Source organism: Caretta caretta, chromosome 6 (genome assembly GCF_965140235.1).
Source record: "Caretta caretta isolate rCarCar2 chromosome 6, rCarCar1.hap1, whole genome shotgun sequence".
NCBI lineage: Eukaryota > Metazoa > Chordata > Testudines > Cheloniidae > Caretta > Caretta caretta.
Genome location: NC_134211.1, coordinates 13,918,386 through 13,933,830, shown reverse-complemented (window position 1 = coordinate 13,933,830; position 15,445 = coordinate 13,918,386).

Here is a 15,445-nt window from a genome sequence, read left to right as displayed (position 1 = left end):
AGGGAGGTACCTTGATTGCTTTTGTAGTCTAACTTATTTTTCCACCGACCACTTGAAAATCGCTGGGGGTCTCAGTGGACCACTTAATGATCTTTCCAAATATTCGCAAAAAGAAAAGGAGTACTTGTGGCACCTTAGAGACTAACCAATTTATTTGACCATGAGCTTTCGTGAGCTACAGCTCACTTCATCGGATGCATACCGTGGAAACTGCAGCAGACTTTATATACACACAGAGAATATGAAACAATACCTCCTCCCACCCCACTGTCCTGCTGGTAATAGCTTATCTAAAGTGATCATCAAGTTGGGCCATTTCCAGCACAAATCCAGGTTTTCTCACCCTCCACCCCCCCACACACAAATTCACTCTCCTGCTGGTAATAGCCCATCCAAAGTGACAACTCTCTACACAATGTGCATGATAATCAAGTTGGGCCATTTCCTGCACAAATCCAGGTTCTCTCACCCCCTCACTCCCCTCCCAAAAACCACACACACAAACCTGGATTTGTGCTAGACATGGCCCACCTTGATTACCATGCACATTGTAGGGAGAGTGGTCACTTTGGATGAGCTATTACCAGCAGGAGAGTGAGTTTGTGTGTGTATGGGGGTGGGGGGGGGTGAGAAAACCTGAATTTGTGCTGGAAATGGCCCACCTTGATTATCATGCACATTGTAGGGAGAGTGGTCACTTTGGATGAGCTATTACCAGCAGGATAGTGAGTTTGTGTGTGTGGTTTTTGGGAGGGGGGTGAGGGGACCTGGAGCGACCTGAGCACTGGCAAACAGCTGTTTGGCAGCAGGGGAAGTGCTGGAAGAGAGAGGGAGGGGCGGGAACACGGCAGGCTCGGGGGAGGAGGTGGGGGAGGGGAGACCTTGGCTGCTGGTGGGGGCGGAGCCTGCAGCATGAGCCCCAGGAGTTGGCTGGCCCCACTGAACTCCAGGGGAGTCTTGCCATTGATTTCAATAGGGCCAGAATTTCACCCTAGGCCTTTTATCACTCCATGTCTCTGAGCACTGACAACTTTGCGATCATCTTGAAAAGCGAAAGTGCCGAGTTTACCAGGAACCTTAGGAAACGCCCCTCCCGGGGTTATATTGTTCCTGAGTCATAACTGCTCAAACAAAATGGGATGACATCACAAACCTGGAATGCAGACTTATTTTCATAAGGGATCATAAAGGAATGTTCCCCTGCCCTTTACATCTTCCAAAGCCTTTATTTACACTGTGTAAAGATATCCACTGGTGGCTAACGATTTTCAAAAGTCCCAGCTGCTGACAGTCACGTCTTCTCATTAATGGCAAGTTCTGGGCTTCCTACAAATAGGCTGAACTATAAAGATCAGGTAGCTAATGAAGGGGGAACAGGAGCAGCTAACAGGAGAGTCTTGTGAGGGAGTTTAGAGTGGGAATGGGAGAGCCAGGTACACCTGATGAACATTCTCTAGACTTAGATCGATAAACACCCCCACCCCCAAACCCAACAAAAATGCAGGCCGAAGTCCAGTAGCAGAATGGGGACTATCCAGTTTATTAACATTTTGGGGTAGTGTGGCCCCGGGCCAGCCCCCACAGGGGGCAGGGTGGGAGTGCCACCCAGCCCTGCTCTGCCCCCACCTCTGCTCCAGCCCCAGCTCCCAGTCCCACCCCCAGCCATGGTTTCGCTTCTGGCCCAGCCCCCGCCTGCAGCCTCTGGCCCCACCTGTGGCCTCCAGCCCTGCTCCCAGCCGCAGCTCCCAACCACAGCTGTGGGAGGGGTTTGGCCATAGACAAGGGTAACGTTAAAATGTTAGAGAACCACTGCCATTGAATTTCTATGGATGGAGATTCTATGTCTGAATAGTAAGAGCCTATACTTGGTCCCTCAGGGCCAGGAGCTCCTTGCACCGAATGCACACATACGCCACCTGCCCCCAAGACTGGTAATCAGACATGCTGCATTCAGTGCTGGAACGCCAGAAACTCTGTGACTTGCCTAAAACAACATTTAGGGTGAGAAATTACATTTTGTAACCTGTTTCTTGAGTGTATTAAGCTTAGTTTGCGTGTTTCGTTTTATTTGCTCAATAATCTGCTTTGTACTGTTTGCTATCCCTTATAATCACTTAAAATTTACCTTTTGTAGTTAATAAACTTATTTCTTGTTTATAACATAACCCAGTTTGTGCAATTCATGTCTGGGGCGGGGGGCAAGAAGCTGTGCATATCTCTCTCCACATTGAGGGAGAGGACAATTTTTATGAGCTTGCGCAGTGCAGATTTTTCTATATAGTGCAAGACAATATTATTTTGGGTTTACTCCCCAAAAGGGGTATGCACGTGTGTGCTGGGTGAATCTCTGAGCTGAATCCTCTCACACAGAGCTGACTTCCGTCTGTGTCTGCAGCTGGGTGTGGCCAGAGTGTGTTCTAGAGAAGGCTTGAGGGCCTGGCATAGCATAGACAGGGTGAGGAAGCCTAGGCTGGTGGAACGGGTGGGCTCAGTGAGACCCTAGCATATCAGGTGGCATCCCAGATGGGGGGGTCCAACCCATCACAGGCTAATAGCCAGGATGGTCAGGGCCACAACCCCATGATCTGGGTGTCCCTAGCCTCTGACTGCCAGAAGCTGGGAATGAGTGATGGGATGGATCGTTTGATGATTGACTGTTCTGTTCATTTCCTCTGAAACACCTGGCATTGGCCAATGTGATATGGCTTGAAAAAAGCTAATGCGGTCTTGGGATGCATCAGGCGAAGTATTTCCAGTAGAGATAAGGAGGTGTTAGTACCGTTATAAAAGGCACTGGTGAGACCTCATCGGGAATATTGTGTGCAGTTCTGTTTAAGAAGGATGAATTCAAAGTGGAACAGGTACAGAGAAGGGCTACTAGAATGATCCGAGGAATGGAAAACCTGTCTTATGAAAGGAGACTAAAGGAGCTTGGCTTGTTTAGCCTGACCAAAGAAGGTTGAGGGGAGATATGATTGCTCTCTATAAATATATCAGAGGGATAAATACCGGAGAGGGAGAGGAATTATTTAAGCTCAGTACCAATGTGACACAAGAACAAATGGATATAAACTGGCCATCGAGAAGTTTAGACTTGAAATTAGATGAAGGTTTCTAACCATCAGGGAAGTGAAGTTCTGGAATAGCCTTCCAAGGGAAGCAGTGGGGGCAAAGATTCTGGCTTCAAGATTAAACTCAATAAGTTTATGGAGGAGATGGTATGATGGGATAACATGATTTTGGCAATTAATTGATCTTTAACTATTCATGGTGAATAGGCCCAATGGCCTGTGATGGGATGGGATCTGAGTTACTACAGAGAATTCTTTCCTGGGTATCTGGCTGGTGAATCTTGCCCACATGCTCATGGTTCAGCTGATCGACATATTGGGGTCGGGAAGGAATTTTCCTCCAGGGCAGGTTGGAAGAGGCCCTGGGGGTTTTTCGCCTTCCTCTGTAACATGGGGCAGCATGGGGCACTTGCTGGAGGATTCTCTGCACCTTGAAGCCTTTAAACCATGATTTGAGGACTTCAGTAGCTTAGACATAGGAGAAAGGTTTATTGCAGGAGTGGGTGGGTGAGAGTCTGTGGCCTGCATTGTGCAGGAGGTCCGACTAGATTATCATAATGGTCCCTTCTGACCTTAATATCTATGAGTCTATGAGGATACTGGGCTAGATGGGCCATTGGTCTGACCCAGTATGGCCGTTCTTATGTTCTTATGGGGGATTTGCAACAGGGGCAGGAGGTAATCTTGCCCCATCCAGAAATGTTCAGTGGCTCCACTTCCCACCGCAAACATAACAAGTGCTTATGTAAAACTCAAAATAGCACTGAATTCCCAGAACCCTGAGAGGGCTCCAGAGCAGAACAGCAGGGCTGGGCCTGCCCAGAATTGAAGTGAATTGCTCAAGCCGTAATGGGGTCCAGCACTGGGATAGCTGGGGGTGCATGGGGCAGCAATGAGACTGGTTGGCACAGCGTGGCCTATTCCCAGCTCTGCTGCTGGCCTGCAGGTGATCCTGGGCAAGTTACTTTGGCTCAGATCCTCAAAGGTATTTAGGTGCCAAACTCCCAATGGGGGCCTTCACCTCCCGATGCCTCAATTTCCCCATCTGTGTAATGAGAATAATGATCCTGGCCTTCTTTGTAAAGTGCTTTGAGAACCACAGGTGAAGAGCTCTAGACAAGTGCTAGGGAATATCATTAAATGAGAACCAGGCTCTGCATCTGGAAGTCTACAGAACACACAGAAAGAACAGGAGTACTTGTGGCACCTTAGAGACTAACAAATGTATTTGAGCATAAGCTTTCGTGAGCTACAGCTCACTTCATCGGATGCATGCACACAGAGACATCCAGTGGCCAAATGACAAATTGCCAGTAAAGGTATCACTTCCCAGCTGCTGCTGCATTAGCTGGGGCAAGAGATGGGTCATGCAGTTGAATCGGACACAGAGCGTACTTTACAGCTCAAGCCAACATCTTAAACACCTGCTGGAAATTGATGGGAAGCCAGCAGGGGTCATAGAGCTCATGTCAGGAGCTGACTATGGGAAACCCCTTTTGGGCCAGGAGCCAACAAAATGCATAAGCACATGCTTGACTTGAAGCACGAGTTGTGCCACTGAAATCAACGCTTATGGTTAAGTGTTTGCCGGGCTTGGGTCCTTGTTCAGCAAACAGCTGCCGGCTACACTAGCTTCAGTTTCAGAGTGAGCGAAGGCTCACTTCGCAGTGACCCACTCTGCAGATGACATAGGACCAGAGAACACCGAGCAGCTCCCTGCATGCCAGCCGCAGCTGAGATAAAAACTCCTTCCCCTATTTTAATGGGGTGACCATGGCAACGAGATGAAAGGATTCTGGAACATTAAAAGAAGGGGTGCTATAGCAACAAAGGGGGCTGGGGCTGGGCGGGGGCGTGGCTACCAACCTCAAGTCCCAGAACATTGCAACAGGGGTAACCAGGTGGGCAGGTTCCAGAACATTACAAAAGGGGGCACTATGGCAGCCCGTCCGAGCAGATCCAGGATGGCAGGGAAATGGCAGCTGGCTGGGGAGGGCAGCACAGAGTTGGAGGGTGACAGGTGGGTAAGAGGCAAGTGGTGAAGGGTTGGGAAGTTAGCAGAGACCAAGCAAGGGGAAAAGCAGGGAATCAGTTGCACTCCGGGCTCAGCAAGGGGGAATTTAGAGTTCAGGTGGGTCTCGTGGGTCTGTGAGTGACGACCAGTCACTCGGGGCTTCTTCTCAGAGGGACTTCCTGATAGACTGGAGAAGCTGGATTCAGAGCCAGAGATCTCCCACCCAGCAAACCCCCAGAGAGGAATTTTTCCTTAAAGAAAGCAGTTGAGATCAACCATGTTTATTCCCATTATCCTGCCTAGGGTTTTGGTCTGACATGGGATGGGAGCAACACAGACTTTCTGGGACAGCCACCAGACTATATGCTAGAACAGGGGTCGGCAACCTGTGGCACGTGCGCCAAAGGCGGCACGCGAGCCAATTTTTACTGGCACGCTGCTGCCAGCCGGGGTCCCAGTGCAGCATATTAAATTTTTCCCCGTAGGAATGTGATACTTGCGGAGCACTGGGACTGGCAGCCATAAGTAGTACCCCGTAAGTAGCACGTTCCTACATGGAGAAATTTAATACACTACACCTGAGTAGGGAAGGCTGTGCCTCCCCAAACAGCCCGCCCCCATCCGCCCCCTACCACTTCCTGCCTCCTGACCCATCCAACCACCCCCCCCCCCGCTCCTTGTTCCTGACCACCCCCTCCCGGGATGCCCCACCCCCTGACTGCCCTCCTCAGAGCCTCCCACCCATCCAACCCCCCCTGCTCCTTGTCTCCTGACCGCCCCCTCCTGGAACCCCTCACCCCTATCTGCCCCCCCCAAACCCCACCCACCCATCCAAGCCCCCCCGCTCCCTGTCCCCTGACTGCCCCGACCCCTATCCATACCCCCAGCAGGCTCCCTAGGACTCCCACGCCTATCCAAGCACCCCTGTTCCCCATCCCCTTGCACGAGGACGGGCAGCCGTAAGTAGTACGCTGTAAGTAGCACATTCCTATGGGGAGCAATTGAATACACGACACGCAGCCCGCTCACAGTCTGGAGTTCTCAAAATATGTTCTCGCACCACTTATCAAAAATTACACTACAATTAGCTTAAAAAACTTGAAAACTTAAAAACTTTGTTTGTATATTACAGTAATTGTTAAAAAATTTATAATGTTAAGACATAGGTTTGATGAAACAAAGTAGTTGTACTTATATGCCTGTGCTTAATTTGTGTTTTCCATGATTTACCTTCTAAAAAAATCTCGCATGTCTCGCACCCCCAGAAAGGGCATCTCGCACCCCAGGTTAAGAACCACTGCACTAAACTGATAAGATCTGCATTTTAATTTAATTTTAAATTAAGCTTCTTAAACATTTAAAAAATCTTGTTTACTTTACATACAACAATAGTTTAGTTATATAATATAGACTTATAGAGAGACCTTCTAAAAAAGTTAAAAGGTATTACTGGCACGCAAAACCTTAAATTACAGTGAATAAATGAAGACTTGGCTACACCAGCTTGGGATCTGAGGGGCCCAGAAGTTTCCTCAAGGTCCTCAGAGGCCATGGGCCATGTTCAGAGCAGAATCCAACTGACCTCAATGGGATCAGGTGGGCTGTGCGAGCCGTGTGAACTGGGATCAGCTCGTTCCCTGACTCTGCTATCTTGCCCATAGCTCTGGCATTATGCGGGGAATTTCCACCTGCACTCTTGGGACAGGCATTACTGGTTGTGCTTGTACGGAATCCATGGTGTTGCCTCCACTCTCTCCCACATATATTATATAAGAATGGCCATACTGGTCAGACCAGTGGTCCATCTAGCCCAGTACCCTTTCTTTTGACAGTGGCCGGTGCCAGGTGCTAAGGAGGGAATGAACAGAACAGTCAATTTATCGAGTGATCCAACCCCTCAGGCCCACCAGCAGCAATGCTGGGCCCCAGGGCGGAACAGTCAATGGGCCCCCACTGGTGCCCAGTCAGCTGCTGCCGGCTGGGTGTGCTCTTCTGGCATGGCCAGGGCTTCCGCATGCCTGCCCAGCGGCCTTCACTGCCACCAGTACTACCCCACGCACGCCTAGGAGCATATGCACCAACTTCCAGATTTCCCAGGGGGTGCTTGACCCGCCGCTCCATCCTAGAGCCCTTTCCCCAATGCCCCACCCCACCTCTGTTCCGTCCCCTCCTCCGAGGGCACCCCATATATAACTGGTGCCTCCCCATAGCGTGTGGGAGGCACGATCTAAAGGGCAGGTCACGTTCCCCCCCCACTGCCGCGCTCTCCCCACCCCATGTTATCTATGCGGGGGGGGGGCGCTTTGTCCCCCTGCTGCGCCCCCCCAGCACACTCTGCGGCTCTCCCTGGCGGGGAGCAGGAGGGACCCCCTTTTAACCCAGGCCCCTCCCGGTCACCGCTCTGCAGCCCGGCCCCTCAGCTGCCTGAGATACCTGGCTGGGGAGGAGGCAGCTTCCGCTCCCCACCCGGCTCAGCTGCTGGGGACCCCGGCACCCGAGCCCGGGCAGGAAGTGGAAGCGAATCCCCCGGCCAGACTCTCTCCGGCAGCCGCTGCGCAGGGCTGCAGAAGGCTGGTCCCGCCCCTTCCAATCCCAGCATCTGGGCCATGACTCACCCAGGCCCGCCCCGCACCCCCGCTCCGCCCAGCGCCCTCCGCCTGCGGCCAAACAGCTGATAGCAGTGGGCGGGAGGTACTGGAGGGGATGGGGACAAGCTGATTGCTGCCGCTGGTGGGAGGCGCTGCGGGGGTCGAGGCGGGTGGAAAGGGGCCGCTGGTGGGTGCTTAGCACCCACTTGGTGCCTATGCCTAGGAGCCCTGCAGCCCCAGGCACTTTAATCACCCGGGCCCCTGGGCAATTGCCCCCTTTGCCCCCCGTCAGTAGGCCTGCCTGGCATGCACTCACAGTCTGGCAGTCAGAGGCTAGGAACACCCAGAGCATGGGGTTACATCCCTGCCCACCCTGGCTAACAGCCATTGATGGACATATCCCCTGTGAACTTTTCTAATTCTTTTTTGACCTGTTAGTTTTGGTCTTCACAACATCCCCTGCATTCCAAACATTGACTATGTGTTGTGTGAATTACTTCCTTTTGTTTTAAACCTGCTGCCTATTGATTACATTGGGTGACCCCCTGGCTCATGTGTTATGTGAAGGTGTAAATGGTTATTGCCTTGAACTCATGCTACCCTTCTCCCCAGCATGGAGTGGGTGCATTCATAGTACATAAGAATGGCCATACTGGGTCAGATCAAAGGTCCATCTAGCCCAGTATCCTGTCTTCTGACAGTGGCCAATGCCAGGTGCCCCAGAGGGAATGAAGAGAACAGGTAATCATCAAGTGATCCACCCCTGTCGCCCATTCACAGCTTCTGGCAAACAGAGGTTAGGGACGCTATCCCTGCCCTTCCTGGCTAGTAGCCATTGATGGAACATAGTGCACTGTTTTTCAACAATACATGACTGGCATAGCAGGCCCTTGGGGATTGTACCAAGCCAGCAGAATTTAAGAGCTGTCCTGAGATTGCTCCAAATTATGCCAGAGGCCAAATCTGCCCTTGGCAGCTCCGAGGGTCGGCAGAATGCAAAGGTGGCTTAAAGCCAGCTTGCCCCCCCCCCCCCCCCAGCTGTGTCATGCACAGCTCTGTGTCCTGGGAACTGGGTTAAATCCTGGGACTGTACAATCATCAGCCCAGATCCAGGGGCGCATTTAAATGTTAATGGTGCTGTAAGCTGGTCCTCTGACTTTTGCAATTATAACAGAGTCAAGCTTTGTGCTAGCACAAGAGAGGGAGATGAAATTGACCAGACAGACAACCCACAGCCTTGAAGCTGAGGAGCCTATTGTCATTTTGCAAAAGGAGAGAAAAAGTCAGTCAACTTCATGTTGATGAATCAGTTAAATGCTTAAAAAAATTTCTGTCAGAAGAATTAACGTTAACTTCGCGAAGGATATTTGTTTGTGTGGCTTTTCAGGTATGAGGTTTTTTCAACAGGATGATGCCCCTTTAACAAATGCTCCTTTCTAATCAGCCCCAAGGCTCATTAATTTGCTCCCCCCACAGCAGAATAGCTCATCACTGTTTGAGCCTAATCCATCCAGGGGCACGACTGGATGTGAGGAGTAATGTTAGGCGCTACTTAGCAAAGGGTGAAGTGACAACATGTATAGTAAAAAGAAAGGTTTCAGAGTAACAGCCGTGTTAGTCTGTATTCGCAAAAAGAAAAGGAGTACTTGTGGCACCTTAGAGACTAACCAATTTATTTGAGCATGAGCTTTCGTGAGCTACAGCTCACTTCATCAGATGTATACCGTGGAAACTGCAGCAGACTTTATATACACACAGAGAATATGAAACAATACCTCCTCCCACCCCACTGTCCTATTACCAGCTATTACCAGCAGGACAGTGGGGTGGGAGGAGGTATTGTTTCATATTCTCTGTGTGTATATAAAGTCTGCTGCAGTTTCCACGGTATACATCTGATGAAGTGAGCTGTAGCTCACGAAAGCTCATGCTCAAATAAATTGGTTAGTCTCTAAGGTGCCACAAGTACTCCTTTTCTTTTTAGTAAAAAGAAAAGGAGTACTTGTGGCACCTTAGAGAAGTATTCCTTTTCTTTTTGCGAATACAGACTAACACGGCTGTTACTCTGTAACATGTATAGTCTGGTTTCAGAGTAGCAGCCCTGTTAGTCTGTATTCGCAAAAAGAAAAGGAGTATTTAGAGACTAACAAATTTATTTGAGCATAAGCTTTCGTGGGCTACAGCTCACTTCATCGGATGCATTCAGTGGAAAATACAGTGGGGAGATTTATATACACAGAGAACATGAAACAATGGGTGTTACCATACACACTGTAAGGAGAGTGATCACTTAAGATGAGCTAATACCAGCAGGAGAGCGGGGGGGGGGGGGGGGGAGAAAACTTTTTGTAGTGATTGTAACCCTTCTGCCCATCAGAGTTGGCAGCAACAAGGGCCGGGTTCAATATCTAGGGGTTCCATTCCAATAACACAATGCAAACCGGCTCGAGCCCCCACCCAGTGACCTGGGACAAATATATACCACCCCCGCTGGGCGCCTCCAAGAGGCAATACTTCCCCTCTCGCAAGCACATGGTCTGAGTGTAGCAAAAGCCTTTTAATAACAGAGAGAAACAATGTGGCATTATGTTGGGGAAACACCACCAACAGGATTCATAACACAACCCATGAGCAAAAAAAGAACCCACCCCAGGCAAATTGGGGCATGCCCTTTTCCCTTTGGTTCTTGAGTCCAGCAACCCCAAATCACCCAAAGTCCCAAAAGTCCAATGCCCCAAAAGTCTCTGACCCTGGTCAGGGCAGCCCCAGAGTTCGAAAGTTTATCTGCGGAGCTTTACCTCCCAACCTGGGTGGAAATGGGACGGGGGTAAGAGGCACCTTACGTGATCTGAAGCTGACCGCCCCATAGCTCCATAGCGGCACTCCGCTCCGCCAGCCGCCCCACAAACTCCTTCGCTCAGCTGCACTCCGCTCCGCCAGCCGCCCCACGAACTCCTTCACTCAGCTGCGCTCTGCTCCGCCAGCCGCCCCACGAACTCCTTCGCTCAGCTCCACGGCCCACAAGCCGCTCCTGCCATCCACACACTGCTCCGCGTCGAACTGCTTCACCAGCCGTCCCGCAAACTGCTCCACAATATATCTTCAGGCTCCCCCACTACTTAACACAACACTCAGTGATTTCAGCTCTTAGGTGAATTCAGCTTGTAGTAGGGGAGCCCCAGTGCTGGTGCACTGTCAGCCCAAAGTGAGCTCAGCAGCCTATAACTAGACTTCTAATGAAATCAAAATTAGCTCTGATATTCCACAGTGGAGAGAGGAGGAAGTGCAATTAGCATGTAAGGCCCTCACCAAGGGGCCCATGCCACCAAGTATTAATACTTGTCCCCAGCCTCTCTTCATTCACACAGTTTTGGAACCCATGACCCTTGCCTAGCGAGTGCTACTTAGTTGATGGTGAATCCCTCCATCATAACAAAAGGCCACATACAGTTCCAAGCACAGTTCCCATAATCAGGGTAATAACAATTTATTCTTCCTGCCCCAATAACAGAGACACTGGGGATCCCACAGCAGCCAAAGTGACCATTTGGGCAGCTATGGTCTCATTCTAGGCGGGGTGGGTGTGCCTATGCAAATGAGATCGGCCCCTGAAGTTCTTTTCCACAATTTGCCACACCTCACCACCAGATGTCAGGGTGGAGCTCATCCTGACACTGCTTACATCCTCCCCCCAGCCGAGACTTTGTCGTCCCGACAAATCACACTCCCTTTATACCAACTCATTGGTTTCCTCCAAAGGGCCTCAGGAAGCCCACTTTAGCTTCCACAAGCCTGTGTGCTAAATGTATTGGCTCCTCACTAGTCACCCCAGGTGCATCATAAGTTAACCGTTTCACTGGTCTTATCACCCTGTCTCGTCTATTGAGAATCTCTGTTGTCGAGGTAGGGGGAACATCCTCTTGAGTGACGGATGGAGAGGCTTCCCTGGAGGGTCCCTCGGCTACTGGCGTAGGCCCCTGCACTCCTAGTTCTAACGCTGGAGGGTCCAAGGTGCCCAGGACATCCTCTACCTGTCCGTCCCCATTGTCCAATAACCTGTGTGTGTCATCACAGGGGGGTCTCATCAGCAGCACCGGGGTATCAGAAAGGGGCCTAAATAGTTCCGCCATTGGGTTTAGGGCGGAAGAGGGAAAACTCTCGTTTGGTTCAGCTGATCGAGACTGAAATCTTGTCTCCATCCCAGGATACACCAGGGTTGTGTCTTCCTCCTCAGACTCACTCTCAGATGTGCAGAATAGGGATAAGTTAGCTGCAGGGGGCCCACTGTCTGTGTTGGATGGCGGCTTTGGTCTAGCACCTCTGTTCTGCCCGGCGGCCCTGCCGTGGCCCATCTCACAAGGGGTGCTTACCAATTCCCCCACAGGGAGCAAAAGGTTTCTATGCACCGTCTTTATTTGCCCTGGACCGTCTTCAGGTTTGATCTTGTAGACCGGCAGATCTCCCAGCTTTTCCATCACCAGGTAAGGTATTGCCTTCCATCTGTCAGCTATCTTGTGTTTGCCAGCAATACCCAAATTTCGCAGCAGGACTCTGTCCCCCGGCTGGAGCTCCTGCGAACGCACTCTAGCATCATATCGATGTTTGTTGCGGTCTGCGTTCTTCCGAGCCGCAGCGGTAGCTAAGCGATAAGCATCCCGCAGCTTTTCTCTTAGTCGGGATACATATTGCTGATGAGTTTCATAGCTATCTCCATCCTCTGATACACCAAAGCACAAGTCTATGGGTAATCTTGGTTCTCGCCCAAACATCAAGAGATATGGGGTGACTCCCGTAGCATCGTTCTTTGTGGCATTGTAGGCATGCACCAGAAATGCGACATGCTGGCTCCAGGTTGCCTTCTGCTCTGGTCGCAAAGTTCCCAACATATCTAATAGGGTTCGATTGAACCTCTCTGGCTGAGGATCACCTTGGGGGTGATAAGGCGTTGTCCTAGACTTTTTAATTCCTGCTATCTTCAGCACCTCCTTCAGAAGGTGACTCTCAAAATCCCGCCCCTGATCAGAGTGTATCCGAGCCGGGAATCCATAGACTGAGAAATATTTGTCCCACAATACTCGAGCAACGGTGGTGGCCCTCTGATTACGTGTGGGATATGCTTGTGCATACCGTGTAAAATGGTCAGTCACTACTAGAATGTTTCCAACATTCCTCTTGTCTACCTCTACAGACAAGAAATCAATGCATACCAACTCCAAAGGTTTGTTGCTGGTGATGTTCTTGAGATATGCAGCCCTCGTGGGCAGAGTTTTCCTTTGAACACATCGAGCGCAAGTCTCACATTTCCTGCGAACATCTTCAGCCATTCGGGGCCAATAGAACCTACTACGAATAAGTTCCAGGGTCCTCTCCATCCCTAAATGCCCAAAGTCATCATGAAGGGCCTTCATGGCCAGGGCTCTGTACTTTTTTGGCAGTACTAGTTGTGCTCGTTGTTTTTGTAAAGGGTCAGTGGTCATTCGGTGTAGCACTCCCTGAATCAGTTTTAGTTTGGTCCATTCTCTCAATAGTAGTTTACCCTCCGGGTTAGGTGGGACAACCGCAGCTGGGCTTCGCCCCTCCCTTTTGGCAAGTAGTGTATCACGAATGTCAATATCTTGCCGCTGGGCTTCTTGCCAGTCAGCCGCATTGAGCATGGGCAAAGGAGATTGGTCTAATGCAATATAGTTCACCGAAGCAGAAGGCATGCATTCAGGGGGCAGGCCCAAAGCTTCTGCAACACATCCCTGAAAGCCCTCACGGGCCTCTGGCTCTCGGCGACTCACACTGCAAATAGCTCTCACTCCATCTGTGGGTATCACAGCAACTTCTGGAGCCTGCGGACGCCTGGACAATGCATCTGCATCTACATTGCTTCTCCCTGATCGGTACTGAATGCTGAACTCATAGCTAGCCAAGGCGGCCACCCATCTCTGCCCTGTAGAATCCAGCTTAGCACTTGTTAACACATAAGTCAGTGGATTGTTGTCTGTCCACACCTGGAACTGAGCACCATACAAGTAGTCTCGAAATTTCTCAGTGATGGCCCATTTCAAGGCCAAAAATTCCAGCTTGTGGGTGGGATAGCGAGTTTCACTATCAGACAATCCTCGGCTGGCAAAGGCTACAGGTTTACATTTGCCTTCCACTTCCTGGTACAGGACTGCTCCCAGACCCTCCAAACTGGCATCAGTATGCAGGATAAATGGTTTGCTTGGGTCAGCAAAAACTAGGACTGGAGCATGAGTTAGGCAAGTAATGATTTCTCGAAAAGCCCTTTCACATCTCTCATCCCACCGTGGCCCAAATGGTGCAAAGGGGCCATTGTGTCTCTGCACAGGAGGCTTTGGGGACCTCCCCTTATTCTTGGACTTAGATTTGTTCTTGCTGGACTGATGTCCCCTGGTAAGATCATTCAGAGGCTTTACAATCGTAGCATAGTTTTTCACAAATCTGCGGTAGTAGCCACTAAATCCAAGGAAGGTCTTGAGTTCTCTGTAGTTACTTGGACGTGGCCATGTAGTGAGTGCTTCTATTTTATCAGGATCAGTACTCACACCTTCTTGGGACACAATGTGACCCACATACTTCACTGAGGTTCTGCAGAACTGGCATTTGTCAATTGAAAGCTTCAGACCATAATCCTCCAACCTATCAAGCACTTTAAGAAGTCTTTCTTCATGCTCCTCTAAGGTTCTTCCAAACACAATCAGGTCATCCAAATAAACTAACACTTGCAGTAAATTCATGTCTCCCACAACTTTCTCCATGAGACGTTGAAAGGTGGCAGGTGCTCCAGAAATCCCTTGGGGCATGCGTTCGAACTGATAAAACCCTAATGGGCAGATGAAGGCTGTCTTCTCCTTATCTTCTTCTCCCAGAGGGATCTGGTAGTATCCACTTCGAAGATCCAACACAGAGAACCACTGGCTTCCCAGCAAACAGTCTAAGGCGTCTTGCACTCGAGGCATAGTGTACTGGTCGACCACAGTACGGCTGTTTAGGGTGCGGTAGTCAATACACATCCGGATTTTCCCATTCTTTTTGCGGACTACCACAATGGGTGAGGCGTATGGGCTGCGGGACTCTGTAATGATGCCATTCGCAGCCAGCTCCTGAAGATGATGTCGCACATCTTCCATCTCAGAGAGAGCAATCTTCCTAGATCTCTCCCTGAAAGGTCGAGAGTCATGTAGTCTGCTATTGTGCTCTACTCCTTTTGCACATCCCACATCCCACTCATGCAGTGAGAACACCTTGGATCTTTCACAAAGTTTCTTCCTCAGGCGATCTTTCCAGTCCTCGGACACTGGTGAATCTCCAAAGTCAAACTTTGCTGGGTCTATTGTCGGAACTTGAGTTTCACACTGGGGTTTTACAATCGACTCAGGCTCAAAGAGGTCTGCTATCTTTTGTCCTTGCTTCACAAAAATATCACGACTCGTTTCATTAGCAATCAGTATAGTCACCCTTTCCTGGGTGTCAGCAGGTAGGGTTATGACTCCACTGGGGACCAGCACTCCTTCAGGGAGCTCTCCTCCCATCGGCTGCTCTATCATTGCTAACGTCCCTTTACTGCCTTTCAGACAGGTACTCATGACAAGCACTTCTTGCTCCGTCCTTGCAGGCACTACTAAGGGGGTTGTGCCCGCGTACTTCAGTGCCCCAAGTGGTAGCTCAGATGTGTCCCTTTTAGCACTCTCAATTTTCCTATAGGCTTCAGCACAAAGCGTATGGATCATCAGGGTATTCAGGTACTGGTCCCCAGCCCGCCT